General features: G+C 44.1%; 4 non-coding genes across 4 annotated transcripts; all 4 read left to right on the top strand.

Annotated features, from left to right (window-relative positions):
• Nucleotides 1-1,263: 1,263 nt before the first annotated feature.
• LOC138570738 (U6 spliceosomal RNA) lies at nt 1,264-1,368 on the top strand. Its single transcript, XR_011303771.1, has one exon. It is a non-coding gene; the product is annotated as a U6 spliceosomal RNA (small nuclear RNA).
• A 2,485-nt stretch (nt 1,369-3,853) lies between these two features.
• LOC138570737 (U6 spliceosomal RNA) lies at nt 3,854-3,958 on the top strand. Its single transcript, XR_011303770.1, has one exon. It is a non-coding gene; the product is annotated as a U6 spliceosomal RNA (small nuclear RNA).
• Nucleotides 3,959-9,427: 5,469 nt separating this feature from the next.
• LOC138570736 (U6 spliceosomal RNA) lies at nt 9,428-9,532 on the top strand. The gene has a single exon (XR_011303769.1). It is a non-coding gene; the product is annotated as a U6 spliceosomal RNA (small nuclear RNA).
• A 2,445-nt stretch (nt 9,533-11,977) lies between these two features.
• LOC138570735 (U6 spliceosomal RNA) lies at nt 11,978-12,082 on the top strand. The gene has a single exon (XR_011303768.1). It is a non-coding gene; the product is annotated as a U6 spliceosomal RNA (small nuclear RNA).
• The last annotated feature ends 5,394 nt before the right edge of the window (nt 12,083-17,476 follow it).

Genomic DNA, 17,476 nt, shown 5'->3' with positions numbered 1-17,476 from the left:
AAGTTACCGAGGTCCAGAAAAATTCCACCCTCAGCTCTCATAGAGAGGTCCTTGGCCGATCGTGGCCGATCAGGGGAGTAAAGGGTCGGGGGTGACTGCACACTGCCTCACCTTTTCACTGCTTTCTACAGTGGTAATGCTTTTGCAGAAGGGGCCAGTACAAGTGATTTTGTTCTGCGCTGTGGGAAAGTGGTTAATGTCAGTGGATAAATGTCAAACTACTTGCGCTGTTCAACACACATACATGCAGAGAAATAATGTTATGTTTTTTGGGGAAGATCTAGAGGGTCCTGCTGATGATTTATTAAACTGTCTGCTACTCTTTCTTTTACATAGAGTCTTCCCTGCCCAGGAATGTTTAAGGCATATTGTATGTCCCTCCCTTACAATGAAAACTCTGTTGAAAGCACAGAGGTACATAGGAATGGATCTGTTAAGAAATGAAACAAAAAGCCTGGAAAATGTCGAACCAGGTAGTATTTGGACTTACAAAAGACGGACTCACAGTCAAATGTGCTATCCGTTGACCCACTGACCCCCTTACCTTTTGTGTAATACTTTTGCTCTCAGTAGGGTTGTCCAAAGTTCTCTTCTTAAAGCGGCTTTCTTATAAAAAATCCTAGACCTGCTTTTTGTGGCACACATGCCTCATATCCCGTTGCTCTTGATAAACTCACATAATCTCCCCCCAATACAAGCTGTAAAAGATTTGCAGGCCTTATCCGAGCAAACTAGACGTGGGTCGAAGGTTCAGCAATCCTTAAATCAGCAGTAAAGTTAACATTGAAATCAGCCTCAGAATCTCTTCAAGGATGGTCCAACATCTATTGCTTACAGGGCTCAATCGGACAGCTTCTGGCACTGATGCCTTAAGCCACTTCCTGTTGTTGCCTTGTCCTTGATACAGCCATGGGCCCACATACACTCAGTGGTACAGAGTTTTTCTCATGTCTATGGGTCTATTGTGATGCTCTCAGGCTTGCATCACCCAGCCATTGTGATGGGGAGGGGTGTCATTTTGCAAGCACCCTGGAGCATGAATCTGTATATCTTCAAACATAATTGGCATTAAACCAAACCCTTTAGGACCAGATCAATACAGCAGCAAAGAATGCTTATTCATTGTTGTTTCCCTCTTCATTTCATACCACCCGATATTTAAATGGTGTTTGGACTTTCTACCCTCTGACATAAGGACATTTGGTATGGCAAACCTTTGACTAGATGTCCTAATCAATGGTTTGATTGACTCTCCCTTTGCACTTGCTTCAGCAACACATGTACTAATATTGGAATGATAATGTGAACATTAAATTGTCCCCTGCTCTAAAGGATGACACGCACATTCGTAAAGCATTCACTATTTTTGGCACATGACAGGACAGAAACTTTCTTAATTTGCAAGTCTTTATTTTTTAATACATGTTTTTTTAATGAAGATTGAAATTGTATGTTCATACATATTACACGACAACACAATACATTTTGCGCCAAATTCAACACTCATGCCTCAGGAGCCTTTTACTTGTGAGTCCTATTGACTGAATGAACAGCCCCCTCTCCTTCAATTTCTTGACTTGTACTTTTAGAAGTGGCACGCTTCTTTTGTTTTTTTATCCCATTTTACCAAACTCCGTTTTATCAGTTTCCACCTTGTTGTGCACTCCAGCGTAAACTGCTTTAAGGTGCTATTTGCAAACATTGTTCTGAACTACAGCTTTACTTGCTTCTAGGCCTTAATCTTTAATTGGGGCTGAGCAGTGTACTCTGGCTTTGGCTGCTTTTAGTTGGTTGGTTTCTTTTTTGATTTCTGTAACTTTCAAAGAGTCCCATTGTGCAATACCGTTGTCAGAATGTGCTACAGTGCATGAAAACTTAAAATAAATGGTTGTGAGAGGGAGAGGGGGAGGGAGGGGGCGGGGGGAGAAAGAGAGCGGGCGGGAGGGGGAAGGTTAAGGAGGGAGGGAGAGAGAGAGAGAGAGAGAGAGAGAGAGAGAGAGAGAGAGAGAGAGAGAGAGAGAGAGAGAGAGAGAGAGAGAGAGAGAGAGAGAAAACAAAGAAAATATGGTATTCGGGGGGGCTATGTTTTTACATGGAAAAGATTTTAGGCTTTTAATCAAGTGGAAAGAGGCTCTGTGGCTGGTATCTCAGCCTGTTGATGCTTTGTTGAGTTGCTTGGAACATGCAACAAAGGTGACCTGAAGCACTCCCGACCAGGTTGCATGTCTCTAATTTACTGAAATCCCACAGACCTCCTCCGTGTGCCACAAAGTACCTGAGCTCTGCAGTTGTTCCCCACAAGTCGCCAAGCTCCCCAGATTTACTTTCTCAGAGTTGCTAGTTACTGCTACCCCACCTCGACCACTATATTTTCCCCAGATACTTGCTACTGTGCAGAAAGCAGGGCTAAGAGAGAGGGAGAAGGGGTGTGCCTATGCAAATCATCTGCCAGGATCATTCCTGGGAGGTCATTCCATCCCACCAAATGACACCCGAGCAGCGGCACATAATTTGGAGAACAGAAATATTCGGACAGGCCACAAAGCAAAGGCTGGGCCGTTGATTGAGGAACCCTTTAGCCATGTATCCCTAAGTTACCGAGGTCCAGAAAAATTCCACCCTCAGCTCTCATAGAGAGGTCCTTGGCCGATCGTGGCCGATCAGGGCCGTGAAGGGTCGGGGTGACTGCACACTGCCTCACCTTTTCACTGCTTTCTACAGCGGTAATGCTTTTGCAGAAGGGACCTGTACAAGTGATTTTATTCTGCGCTGTGGGAAAGTGACATTTAACCATTGGCATTAAGCAAACGACTTGCGCTGCTCAACGCACATACATGCAGAGAAATAATGTTATGTTTTTTGGGGAAGATCTAGAGGGTCCTGCTGATGATTTATTAAACTGTCTGCTACTCTTTCTTTTACATAGAGTCTTCCCTGCCCAGGAATGTTTAAGGCATATTGTATGTCCCTCCCTTACAATGAAAACTCTGTTGAAAGCACAGAGGTACATAGGAATGGATCTGTTAAGAAATGAAACAAAAAGCCTGGAAAATGTCGAACCAGGTAGTATTTGGACTTACAAAAGACGGACTCACAGTCAAATGTGCTATCCGTTGACCCACTGACCCCCTTACCTTTTGTGTAATACTTTTGCTCTCAGTAGGGTTGTCCAAAGTTCTCTTCTTAAAGCGGCTTTCTTATAAAAAATCCTAGACCTGCTTTTTGTGGCACACATGCCTCATATCCCGTTGCTCTTGATAAACTCACATCATCTCCCCCCAATACAAGCTGTAAAAGATTTCCAGGCCTTATCCGAGCAAACTAGACGTGGGTCGAAGGTTCAGCAATCCTTAAATCAGCAGTAAAGTTAACATTGAAATCAGCCTCAGAATCTCTTCAAGGATGGTCCAACATCTATTGCTTACAGGGCTCAATCGGACAGCTTCTGGCACTGATGCCTTAAGCCACTTCCTGTTGTTGCCTTGTCCTTGATACAGCCATGGGCCCACATACACTCAGTGGTACAGAGTTTTTCTCATGTCTATGGGTCTATTGTGATGCTCTCAGGCTTGCATCACCCAGCCATTGTGATGGGGAGGGGTGTCATTTTGCAAGCACCCTGGAGCATGAATCTGTATATCTTCAAATATAATTGGCATTAAACCAAACCCTTTAGGACCAGATCAATACAGCAGCAAAGAATGCTTATTCATTGTTGTTTCCCTCTTCATTTCATACCACCCGATATTTAAATGGTGTTTGGACTTTCTACCCTCTGACATAAGGACATTTGGTATGGCAAACCTTTGACTAGATGTCCTAATCAATGGTTTGATTGACTCTCCCTTTGCACTTGCTTCAGCAACACATGTACTAATATTGGAATGATAATGTGAACATTAAATTGTCCCCTGCTCTAAAGGATGACACGCACATTCGTAAAGCATTCACTATTTTTGGCACATGACAGGACAGAAACTTTCTTAATTTGCAAGTCTTTATTTTTTAATACATGTTTTTTTAATGAAGATTGAAATTGTATGTTCATACATATTACACGACAACACACTACATTTTGCGCCAAATTCAACACTCATGCCTCAGGAGCCTTTTACTTGTGAGTCCTATTGACTGAATGAACAGCCCCCTCTCCTTCAATTTCTTGACTTGTACTTTTAGAAGTGGCAAGCTTCTTTTGTTTTTTTATCCCATTTTACCAAACTCCGTTTTATCAGTTTCCACCTTGTTGTGCACTCCAGCGTAAACTGCTTTAAGGTGCTATTTGCAAACATTGTTCTGAACTACAGCTTTACTTGCTTCTAGGCCTTAATCTTTAATTGGGGCTGAGCAGTGTACTCTGGCTTTGGCTGCTTTTAGTTGGTTGGTTTCTTTTTTGATTTCTGTAACTTTCAAAGAGTCCCATTGTGAAATACCGTTGTCAGAATGTGCTACAGTGCATGAAAACTTAAAATAAATGGTTGTGAGAGGGAGAGGGGGAGGGAGGGGGCGGGGGGAGAAAGAGAGCGGGCGGGAGGGGGGAAGGTTAAGGAGGGAGAGAGAGAGAGAGAGAGAGAGAGAGAGAGAGAGAGAGAAAAAACAAAGAAAATATGGTATTCGGGGGGGCTATGTTTTTACATGGAAAAGATTTTAGGCTTTTAATCAAGTGGAAAGAGGCTCTGTGGCTGGTATCTCAGCCTGTTGATGCTTTGTTGAGTTGCTTGGAACATGCAACAAAGGTGACCTGAAGCACTCCCGACCAGGTTGCATGTCTCTAATTTACTGAAATCCCACAGACCTCCTCCGTGTGCCACAAAGTACCTGAGCTCTGCAGTTGTTCCCCACAAGTCGCCAAGCTCCCCAGATTTACTTTCTCAGAGTTGCTAGTTACTGCTACCCCACCTCGACCACTATATTTTCCCCAGATACTTGCTACTGTGCAGAAAGCAGGGCTAAGAGAGAGGGAGAAGGGGTGTGCCTATGCAAATCATCTGCCAGGATCATTCCTGGGAGGTCATTCCATCCCACCAAATGACACCCGAGCAGCGGCACATAATTTGGAGAACAGAAATATTCGGACAGGCCACAAAGCAAAGGCTGGGCCGTTGATTGAGGAACCCTTTAGCCATGTCTCCCTAAGTTACCGAGGTCCAGAAAAATTCCACCCTCAGCTCTCATAGAGAGGTCCTTGGCCGATCGTGGCCGATCAGGGCCGTGAAGGGTCGGGGTGACTGCACACTGCCTCACCTTTTCACTGCTTTCTACAGCGGTAATGCTTTTGCAGAAGGGACCTGTACAAGTGATTTTATTCTGCGCTGTGGGAAAGTGACATTTAACCACTGGCATTAAGCAAACGACTTGCGCTGCTCAACGCACATACATGCAGAGAAATCATTTCATGTTTTTTGGGGAAGGTCTAGAGGGTCCTGCTGATTATTTATGAAGCTGTACGCTACTCTTGCTTTTACAGAGAGTCTTCCCTGCCCAGGAATGTTTAAGGCATACTGTATATCCCTCCCTTACAATGAAAACTCTGTTAAAAGCACAGAGGTACATAGGAATGGATCTGTTAAGAAATGAAACGAAAAACCTGGACAAAATGTCGAAACGGGTAGGATTTGGACTTAGCACATCTGACTGTGAGTCAGTTAATTGTATCTCTTCACCCACTGACCCCCTTTCCTTTTGTGTAATCCTTTTGCTCTCAATAGGATTTTCCAAAGTGGCTTTCATATAAAAGATCATAGACCTGCATTTTGTGGCACACAAGCCTCATATCCCGTTGCTCTTTATAAATTCACATCATCTCCCACCAATACAAGCTGTAAAAGATTTTCAGGGCTTAGCCAAGCAAACTAGACTTGGGTCGAAGGTTAAGCAATCCTTAAATCAGCAGCAGAGTTAACATTGAAATCAGCCTCAGAATCTCTTAAGGGATGGTCCAACATCTGTTGCTTGCAGCACGCAATGGGGCAGCCTGGGTGCTGACAGCTTAAGCCAGCTCCTGTTCTTGCCTTGTCCTTGATCCAGCCATGGGCCCACATGCACTCAGAGGAATAGAGTGTTTCTCGTGTCTATGGGTCTGCCGTGATGCTCTCACGCTTGCATCACCCAGCCTTCGTGATGGGGAGGGTGTGTCAATTTGCAAGCACCCTGCAGCATGAATCTGTTTATCTTTAAATATAATTGCCATTAAACCAAACCCTTTAGGACCGGATCAATACGGCAGAAAAAGAATGCTGATGTATTGCTGTTTGCCTCTTAATTTCATACCATCCAACATATAAATGGTGTTTGGTCAATGATTTGCCATATCAAATGTCCTTATGTCACAGGCAGAAAGTTCAGAGGTCCTAATCAATGGTTTGGTTGGCTCTCCCTTTGCGCTTGCCTTAAGGCGCCAGCACCAGAGGCTGCCCGATTGCGCCCTGAAAGCAACCAATGTTGACCCATCCTTTAAGAGATTCTGAGGCTGATTTCAATGTTATTTTTGCTGCTGATTTAACGATTGCTCAACCTTCGACCCACGTCTAGTTTCCTTGGCTATGCCCTTGACATCTTTTACAGCTTGCATTGGTGGGAGATGATGTGAGTTTATCGAGAGCAACGGGATATGAGGCATGTGGGCCATAAAAAACAGCTCTGGGATTTTTTTTTAATAAGAAAGCCCCTTTAAGTAGGGAACTTTGGATGGACAGCCCTGCTGAGAGCAAAAGGATTACACAAAAGATAAGGGGGTCAGTGGGTCAAGGGATAGCACATCTGACTGTGAGTCAGTTTATTGTTAGTCCAAATCCTACCTGTTTCAACATTTTTCCAGGCTTTTTGTTTAATTTCTTAACAGATCCATTCCTATGTAGCTCAGCAACACATGTACTAATATTGGAATGATAATGGGAACATTGAATTGGCCCCTGCTCTGAAGGATGACACGTACATTTGTAAAGCATTCACTATTTTTAGCACATGACGGGACAGAAACTTTGTTAATTTGCAAGTCTTTATTTTTTAATTCATCTTTATTGATGAAGATTGAAATTGTATGTTCATAGGGGCTGACGCCTGGGCAGCGGCAGGCAATTTGGAGAACAGAAATATTATTCATACATATTAAACAACAACACAATACATTTTGCGCCAAATTCAACACTAATGCCTCAGGAGCCTTTTACTTGTGAGTCCTAGTGACTGAATGAACAGCCCCGTCCCCTTCAATTTCTTGACTTGTACTTTTAGAAGTGGCACGGTTCCCATTCGACCAAATTCAGTATTATCACTTTCCCCATTGTTGTGCACGCCAGCGTAAACTGCTTTAAGGTGCTATTTGCAAACATCGCTCTGAACTACAGCTTTATTTGCTTCTAGGCCTTTATCTTTAATTGGGGCTGAGCAGTGTACTCTGGATTTGGCTGCTTTTAGTTGGTTGATTTCTTTTTTGATTTCTGTAACCTTCAAAGAGTCCCATTGTGAAATACCATTGTCAGAATATGCTACAGTGCATGAAAACTTAAAATAAATGGTTGTGAGAGGGAGAGGGAGAGGGGGAGGGAGGGGGCGGGGGGAGAAAGAGAGCGGGCGGGAGGGAGGAAGGAGGGAGGGAAGGAGGAAGGGAGAGAGAGAGACAGAGAGAGAGGAAACAAAGAAAATATGGTATTCGGGGGTTGGGGGGCTATGTTTTTACATGGAAAAGATTTTAGGCTTTTAATCAAGTGGAAATGGCTCTGCCTGTTGATGCTTTGTTGAGTTGCTTGGAACATGCAAGGAAGGAGACCTGAAGCACTCCCAACCAGGTTGCATGTCTCCAAGTTACTGAAATCCCACAGACCTCCTCCCTGTGCCACAAAGTTCTGGGCACTGAGCTCTGTAGTTCCCCACAAGTCGCAAAGCACCCCAGATTTACTTTCTCAAAGTTGCTAGTGACTGCTACCCCACCTCGACCACTATATTTTCCCCAGATACTTGCTACTGTGGAGTAAGCAGGGCTAATAAAGAGGGAGAGGGGGTTTGCCTATGCAAATCATCTGCCAGGATCCTACCTGGCAGGTCATTCCATCTTACCAGCTGACACCTGGGCAGCGGCAGGTAATTTGGAGAACAGACATATACGGACAGGCCACAAAGCAAAGGTTGGGCCGTTGATTGAGGATCCCTTTAGCCATGCCTCCCTAAGTTACCGAGGTCCAGAAAAATTCCACCCTCAGCTCTCATAGAGAGGTCCTTGGCCGATCGTGGCCGATCAGGGGAGTAAAGGGTCGGGGGTGACTGCACACTGCCTCACCTTTTCACTGCTTTCTACAGTGGTAATGCTTTTGCAGAAGGGGCCAGTACAAGTGATTTTGTTCTGCGCTGTGGGAAAGTGGTTAATGTCAGTGGATAAATGTCAAACTACTTGCGCTGTTCAACACACATACATGCAGAGAAATAATGTTATGTTTTTTGGGGAAGATCTAGAGGGTCCTGCTGATGATTTATTAAACTGTCTGCTACTCTTTCTTTTACATAGAGTCTTCCCTGCCCAGGAATGTTTAAGGCATATTGTATGTCCCTCCCTTACAATGAAAACTCTGTTGAAAGCACAGAGGTACATAGGAATGGATCTGTTAAGAAATGAAACAAAAAGCCTGGAAAATGTCGAACCAGGTAGTATTTGGACTTACAAAAGACGGACTCACAGTCAAATGTGCTATCCGTTGACCCACTGACCCCCTTACCTTTTGTGTAATACTTTTGCTCTCAGTAGGGTTGTCCAAAGTTCTCTTCTTAAAGCGGCTTTCTTATAAAAAATCCTAGACCTGCTTTTTGTGGCACACATGCCTCATATCCCGTTGCTCTTGATAAACTCACATCATCTCCCCCCAATACAAGCTGTAAAAGATTTCCAGGCCTTATCCGAGCAAACTAGACGTGGGTCGAAGGTTCAGCAATCCTTAAATCAGCAGTAAAGTTAACATTGAAATCAGCCTCAGAATCTCTTCAAGGATGGTCCAACATCTATTGCTTACAGGGCTCAATCGGACAGCTTCTGGCACTGATGCCTTAAGCCACTTCCTGTTGTTGCCTTGTCCTTGATACAGCCATGGGCCCACATACACTCAGTGGTACAGAGTTTTTCTCATGTCTATGGGTCTATTGTGATGCTCTCAGGCTTGCATCACCCAGCCATTGTGATGGGGAGGGGTGTCATTTTGCAAGCACCCTGGAGCATGAATCTGTATATCTTCAAATATAATTGGCATTAAACCAAACCCTTTAGGACCAGATCAATACAGCAGCAAAGAATGCTTATTCATTGTTGTTTCCCTCTTCATTTCATACCACCCGATATTTAAATGGTGTTTGGACTTTCTACCCTCTGACATAAGGACATTTGGTATGGCAAACCTTTGACTAGATGTCCTAATCAATGGTTTGATTGACTCTCCCTTTGCACTTGCTTCAGCAACACATGTACTAATATTGGAATGATAATGTGAACATTAAATTGTCCCCTGCTCTAAAGGATGACACGCACATTCGTAAAGCATTCACTATTTTTGGCACATGACAGGACAGAAACTTTCTTAATTTGCAAGTCTTTATTTTTTAATACATGTTTTTTTAATGAAGATTGAAATTGTATGTTCATACATATTACACGACAACACAATACATTTTGCGCCAAATTCAACACTCATGCCTCAGGAGCCTTTTACTTGTGAGTCCTATTGACTGAATGAACAGCCCCCTCTCCTTCAATTTCTTGACTTGTACTTTTAGAAGTGGCAAGCTTCTTTTGTTTTTTTATCCCATTTTACCAAACTCCGTTTTATCAGTTTCCACCTTGTTGTGCACTCCAGCGTAAACTGCGTTAAGGTGCTATTTGCAAACATTGTTCTGAACTACAGCTTTACTTGCTTCTAGGCCTTAATCTTTAATTGGGGCTGAGCAGTGTACTCTGGCTTTGGCTGCTTTTAGTTGGTTGGTTTCTTTTTTGATTTCTGTAACTTTCAAAGAGTCCCATTGTGAAATACCGTTGTCAGAATGTGCTACAGTGCATGAAAACTTAAAATAAATGGTTGTGAGAGGGAGAGGGGGAGGGAGGGGGCGGGGGGAGAAAGAGAGCGGGCGGGAGGGGGAAGGTTAAGGAGGGAGGGAGAGAGAGAGAGAGAGAGAGAGAGAGAGAGAGAGAGAGAGAGAAAAAACAAAGAAAATATGGTATTCGGGGGGGCTATGTTTTTACATGGAAAAGATTTTAGGCTTTTAATCAAGTGGAAAGAGGCTCTGTGGCTGGTATCTCAGCCTGTTGATGCTTTGTTGAGTTGCTTGGAACATGCAACAAAGGTGACCTGAAGCACTCCCGACCAGGTTGCATGTCTCTAATTTACTGAAATCCCACAGACCTCCTCCGTGTGCCACAAAGTACCTGAGCTCTGCAGTTGTTCCCCACAAGTCGCCAAGCTCCCCAGATTTACTTTCTCAGAGTTGCTAGTTACTGCTACCCCACCTCGACCACTATATTTTCCCCAGATACTTGCTACTGTGCAGAAAGCAGGGCTAAGAGAGAGGGAGAAGGGGTGTGCCTATGCAAATCATCTGCCAGGATCATTCCTGGGAGGTCATTCCATCCCACCAAATGACACCCGAGCAGCGGCACATAATTTGGAGAACAGAAATATTCGGACAGGCCACAAAGCAAAGGCTGGGCCGTTGATTGAGGAACCCTTTAGCCATGTATCCCTAAGTTACCGAGGTCCAGAAAAATTCCACCCTCAGCTCTCATAGAGAGGTCCTTGGCCGATCGTGGCCGATCAGGGCCGTGAAGGGTCGGGGTGACTGCACACTGCCTCACCTTTTCACTGCTTTCTACAGCGGTAATGCTTTTGCAGAAGGGACCTGTACAAGTGATTTTATTCTGCGCTGTGGGAAAGTGACATTTAACCACTGGCATTAAGCAAACGACTTGCGCTGCTCAACGCACATACATGCAGAGAAATAATGTTATGTTTTTTGGGGAAGATCTAGAGGGTCCTGCTGATGATTTATTAAACTGTCTGCTACTCTTTCTTTTACATAGAGTCTTCCCTGCCCAGGAATGTTTAAGGCATATTGTATGTCCCTCCCTTACAATGAAAACTCTGTTGAAAGCACAGAGGTACATAGGAATGGATCTGTTAAGAAATGAAACAAAAAGCCTGGAAAATGTCGAACCAGGTAGTATTTGGACTTACAAAAGACGGACTCACAGTCAAATGTGCTATCCGTTGACCCACTGACCCCCTTACCTTTTGTGTAATACTTTTGCTCTCAGTAGGGTTGTCCAAAGTTCTCTTCTTAAAGCGGCTTTCTTATAAAAAATCCTAGACCTGCTTTTTGTGGCACACATGCCTCATATCCCGTTGCTCTTGATAAACTCACATCATCTCCCCCCAATACAAGCTGTAAAAGATTTCCAGGCCTTATCCGAGCAAACTAGACGTGGGTCGAAGGTTCAGCAATCCTTAAATCAGCAGTAAAGTTAACATTGAAATCAGCCTCAGAATCTCTTCAAGGATGGTCCAACATCTATTGCTTACAGGGCTCAATCGGACAGCTTCTGGCACTGATGCCTTAAGCCACTTCCTGTTGTTGCCTTGTCCTTGATACAGCCATGGGCCCACATACACTCAGTGGTACAGAGTTTTTCTCATGTCTATGGGTCTATTGTGATGCTCTCAGGCTTGCATCACCCAGCCATTGTGATGGGGAGGGGTGTCATTTTGCAAGCACCCTGGAGCATGAATCTGTATATCTTCAAATATAATTGGCATTAAACCAAACCCTTTAGGACCAGATCAATACAGCAGCAAAGAATGCTTATTCATTGTTGTTTCCCTCTTCATTTCATACCACCCGATATTTAAATGGTGTTTGGACTTTCTACCCTCTGACATAAGGACATTTGGTATGGCAAACCTTTGACTAGATGTCCTAATCAATGGTTTGATTGACTCTCCCTTTGCACTTGCTTCAGCAACACATGTACTAATATTGGAATGATAATGTGAACATTAAATTGTCCCCTGCTCTAAAGGATGACACGCACATTCGTAAAGCATTCACTATTTTTGGCACATGACAGGACAGAAACTTTCTTAATTTGCAAGTCTTTATTTTTTAATACATGTTTTTTTAATGAAGATTGAAATTGTATGTTCATACATATTACACGACAACACAATACATTTTGCGCCAAATTCAACACTCATGCCTCAGGAGCCTTTTACTTGTGAGTCCTATTGACTGAATGAACAGCCCCCTCTCCTTCAATTTCTTGACTTGTACTTTTAGAAGTGGCAAGCTTCTTTTGTTTTTTTATCCCATTTTACCAAACTCCGTTTTATCAGTTTCCACCTTGTTGTGCACTCCAGCGTAAACTGCGTTAAGGTGCTATTTGCAAACATTGTTCTGAACTACAGCTTTACTTGCTTCTAGGCCTTAATCTTTAATTGGGGCTGAGCAGTGTACTCTGGCTTTGGCTGCTTTTAGTTGGTTGGTTTCTTTTTTGATTTCTGTAACTTTCAAAGAGTCCCATTGTGAAATACCGTTGTCAGAATGTGCTACAGTGCATGAAAACTTAAAATAAATGGTTGTGAGAGGGAGAGGGGGAGGGAGGGGGCGGGGGGAGAAAGAGAGCGGGCGGGAGGGGGAAGGTTAAGGAGGGAGGGAGAGAGAGAGAGAGAGAGAGAGAGAGAGAGAGAGAGAGAGAGAAAAAACAAAGAAAATATGGTATTCGGGGGGGCTATGTTTTTACATGGAAAAGATTTTAGGCTTTTAATCAAGTGGAAAGAGGCTCTGTGGCTGGTATCTCAGCCTGTTGATGCTTTGTTGAGTTGCTTGGAACATGCAACAAAGGTGACCTGAAGCACTCCCGACCAGGTTGCATGTCTCTAATTTACTGAAATCCCACAGACCTCCTCCGTGTGCCACAAAGTACCTGAGCTCTGCAGTTGTTCCCCACAAGTCGCCAAGCTCCCCAGATTTACTTTCTCAGAGTTGCTAGTTACTGCTACCCCACCTCGACCACTATATTTTCCCCAGATACTTGCTACTGTGCAGAAAGCAGGGCTAAGAGAGAGGGAGAAGGGGTGTGCCTATGCAAATCATCTGCCAGGATCATTCCTGGGAGGTCATTCCATCCCACCAAATGACACCCGAGCAGCGGCACATAATTTGGAGAACAGAAATATTCGGACAGGCCACAAAGCAAAGGCTGGGCCGTTGATTGAGGAACCCTTTAGCCATGTCTCCCTAAGTTACCGAGGTCCAGAAAAATTCCACCCTCAGCTCTCATAGAGAGGTCCTTGGCCGATCGTGGCCGATCAGGGCCGTGAAGGGTCGGGGTGACTGCACACTGCCTCACCTTTTCACTGCTTTCTACAGCGGTAATGCTTTTGCAGAAGGGACCTGTACAAGTGATTTTATTCTGCGCTGTGGGAAAGTGACATTTAACCACTGGCATTAAGCAAACGACTTGCGCTGCTCAACGCACATACATGCAGAGAAATCATTTCATGTTTTTTGGGGAAGGTCTAGAGGGTCCTGCTGATTATTTATGAAGCTGTACGCTACTCTTGCTTTTACAGAGAGTCTTCCCTGCCCAGGAATGTTTAAGGCATACTGTATATCCCTCCCTTACAATGAAAACTCTGTTAAAAGCACAGAGGTACATAGGAATGGATCTGTTAAGAAATGAAACGAAAAACCTGGACAAAATGTCGAAACGGGTAGGATTTGGACTTAGCACATCTGACTGTGAGTCAGTTAATTGTATCTCTTCACCCACTGACCCCCTTTCCTTTTGTGTAATCCTTTTGCTCTCAATAGGATTTTCCAAAGTGGCTTTCATATAAAAGATCATAGACCTGCATTTTGTGGCACACAAGCCTCATATCCCGTTGCTCTTTATAAATTCACATCATCTCCCACCAATACAAGCTGTAAAAGATTTTCAGGGCTTAGCCAAGCAAACTAGACTTGGGTCGAAGGTTAAGCAATCCTTAAATCAGCAGCAGAGTTAACATTGAAATCAGCCTCAGAATCTCTTAAGGGATGGTCCAACATCTGTTGCTTGCAGCACGCAATGGGGCAGCCTGGGTGCTGACAGCTTAAGCCAGCTCCTGTTCTTGCCTTGTCCTTGATCCAGCCATGGGCCCACATGCACTCAGAGGAATAGAGTGTTTCTCGTGTCTATGGGTCTGCCGTGATGCTCTCACGCTTGCATCACCCAGCCTTCGTGATGGGGAGGGTGTGTCAATTTGCAAGCACCCTGCAGCATGAATCTGTTTATCTTTAAATATAATTGCCATTAAACCAAACCCTTTAGGACCGGATCAATACGGCAGAAAAAGAATGCTGATGTATTGCTGTTTGCCTCTTAATTTCATACCATCCAACATATAAATGGTGTTTGGTCAATGATTTGCCATATCAAATGTCCTTATGTCACAGGCAGAAAGTTCAGAGGTCCTAATCAATGGTTTGGTTGGCTCTCCCTTTGCGCTTGCCTTAAGGCGCCAGCACCAGAGGCTGCCCGATTGCGCCCTGAAAGCAACCAATGTTGACCCATCCTTTAAGAGATTCTGAGGCTGATTTCAATGTTATTTTTGCTGCTGATTTAACGATTGCTCAACCTTCGACCCACGTCTAGTTTCCTTGGCTATGCCCTTGACATCTTTTACAGCTTGCATTGGTGGGAGATGATGTGAGTTTATCGAGAGCAACGGGATATGAGGCATGTGGGCCATAAAAAACAGCTCTGGGATTTTTTTTTAATAAGAAAGCCCCTTTAAGTAGGGAACTTTGGATGGACAGCCCTGCTGAGAGCAAAAGGATTACACAAAAGATAAGGGGGTCAGTGGGTCAAGGGATAGCACATCTGACTGTGAGTCAGTTTATTGTTAGTCCAAATCCTACCTGTTTCAACATTTTTCCAGGCTTTTTGTTTAATTTCTTAACAGATCCATTCCTATGTAGCTCAGCAACACATGTACTAATATTGGAATGATAATGGGAACATTGAATTGGCCCCTGCTCTGAAGGATGACACGTACATTTGTAAAGCATTCACTATTTTTAGCACATGACGGGACAGAAACTTTGTTAATTTGCAAGTCTTTATTTTTTAATTCATCTTTATTGATGAAGATTGAAATTGTATGTTCATAGGGGCTGACGCCTGGGCAGCGGCAGGCAATTTGGAGAACAGAAATATTATTCATACATATTAAACAACAACACAATACATTTTGCGCCAAATTCAACACTAATGCCTCAGGAGCCTTTTACTTGTGAGTCCTAGTGACTGAATGAACAGCCCCGTCCCCTTCAATTTCTTGACTTGTACTTTTAGAAGTGGCACGGTTCCCATTCGACCAAATTCAGTATTATCACTTTCCCCATTGTTGTGCACGCCAGCGTAAACTGCTTTAAGGTGCTATTTGCAAACATCGCTCTGAACTACAGCTTTATTTGCTTCTAGGCCTTTATCTTTAATTGGGGCTGAGCAGTGTACTCTGGATTTGGCTGCTTTTAGTTGGTTGATTTCTTTTTTGATTTCTGTAACCTTCAAAGAGTCCCATTGTGAAATACCATTGTCAGAATATGCTACAGTGCATGAAAACTTAAAATAAATGGTTGTGAGAGGGAGAGGGAGAGGGGGAGGGAGGGGGCGGGGGGAGAAAGAGAGCGGGCGGGAGGGAGGAAGGAGGGAGGGAAGGAGGAAGGGAGAGAGAGAGACAGAGAGAGAGGAAACAAAGAAAATATGGTATTCGGGGGTTGGGGGGCTATGTTTTTACATGGAAAAGATTTTAGGCTTTTAATCAAGTGGAAATGGCTCTGCCTGTTGATGCTTTGTTGAGTTGCTTGGAACATGCAAGGAAGGAGACCTGAAGCACTCCCAACCAGGTTGCATGTCTCCAAGTTACTGAAATCCCACAGACCTCCTCCCTGTGCCACAAAGTTCTGGGCACTGAGCTCTGTAGTTCCCCACAAGTCGCAAAGCACCCCAGATTTACTTTCTCAAAGTTGCTAGTGACTGCTACCCCACCTCGACCACTATATTTTCCCCAGATACTTGCTACTGTGGAGTAAGCAGGGCTAATAAAGAGGGAGAGGGGGTTTGCCTATGCAAATCATCTGCCAGGATCCTACCTGGCAGGTCATTCCATCTTACCAGCTGACACCTGGGCAGCGGCAGGTAATTTGGAGAACAGACATATACGGACAGGCCACAAAGCAAAGGTTGGGCCGTTGATTGAGGATCCCTTTAGCCATGCCTCCCTAAGTTACCGAGGTCCAGAAAAATTCCACCCTCAGCTCTCATAGAGAGGTCCTTGGCCGATCGTGGCCGATCAGGGGAGTAAAGGGTCGGGGGTGACTGCACACTGCCTCACCTTTTCACTGCTTTCTACAGTGGTAATGCTTTTGCAGAAGGGGCCAGTACAAGTGATTTTGTTCTGCGCTGTGGGAAAGTGGTTAATGTCAGTGGATAAATGTCAAACTACTTGCGCTGTTCAACACACATACATGCAGAGAAATAATGTTATGTTTTTTGGGGAAGATCTAGAGGGTCCTGCTGATGATTTATTAAACTGTCTGCTACTCTTTCTTTTACATAGAGTCTTCCCTGCCCAGGAATGTTTAAGGCATATTGTATGTCCCTCCCTTACAATGAAAACTCTGTTGAAAGCACAGAGGTACATAGGAATGGATCTGTTAAGAAATGAAACAAAAAGCCTGGAAAATGTCGAACCAGGTAGTATTTGGACTTACAAAAGACGGACTCACAGTCAAATGTGCTATCCGTTGACCCACTGACCCCCTTACCTTTTGTGTAATACTTTTGCTCTCAGTAGGGTTGTCCAAAGTTCTCTTCTTAAAGCGGCTTTCTTATAAAAAATCCTCGACCTGCTTTTTGTGGCACACATGCCTCATATCCCGTTGCTCTTGATAAACTCACATAATCTCCCCCCAATACAAGCTGTAAAAGATTTCCAGGCCTTATCCGAGCAAACTAGACGTGGGTCGAAGGTTCAGCAATCCTTAAATCAGCAGTAAAGTTAACATTGAAATCAGCCTCAGAATCTCTTCAAGGATGGTCCAACATCTATTGCTTACAGGGCTCAATCGGACAGCTTCTGGCACTGATGCCTTAAGCCACTTCCTGTTGTTGCCTTGTCCTTGATACAGCCATGGGCCCACATACACTCAGTGGTACAGAGTTTTTCTCATGTCTATGGGTCTATTGTGATGCTCTCAGGCTTGCATCACCCAGCCATTGTGATGGGGAGGGGTGTCATTTTGCAAGCACCCTGGAGCATGAATCTGTATATCTTCAAATATAATTGGCATTAAACCAAACCCTTTAGGACCAGATCAATACAGCAGCAAAGAATGCTTATTCATTGTTGTTTCCCTCTTCATTTCATACCACCCGATATTTAAATGGTGTTTGGACTTTCTA

The sequence above is a fragment of the Ambystoma mexicanum genome, chromosome 2q (genome assembly GCF_040938575.1).
Source record: "Ambystoma mexicanum isolate Mex_15411 chromosome 2q, UKY_AmexF1_1, whole genome shotgun sequence".
NCBI lineage: Eukaryota > Metazoa > Chordata > Amphibia > Caudata > Ambystomatidae > Ambystoma > Ambystoma mexicanum.
Note: the sequence above shows the minus strand (reverse complement) of the source record. Positions and strands in the feature narration are given on the sequence as shown.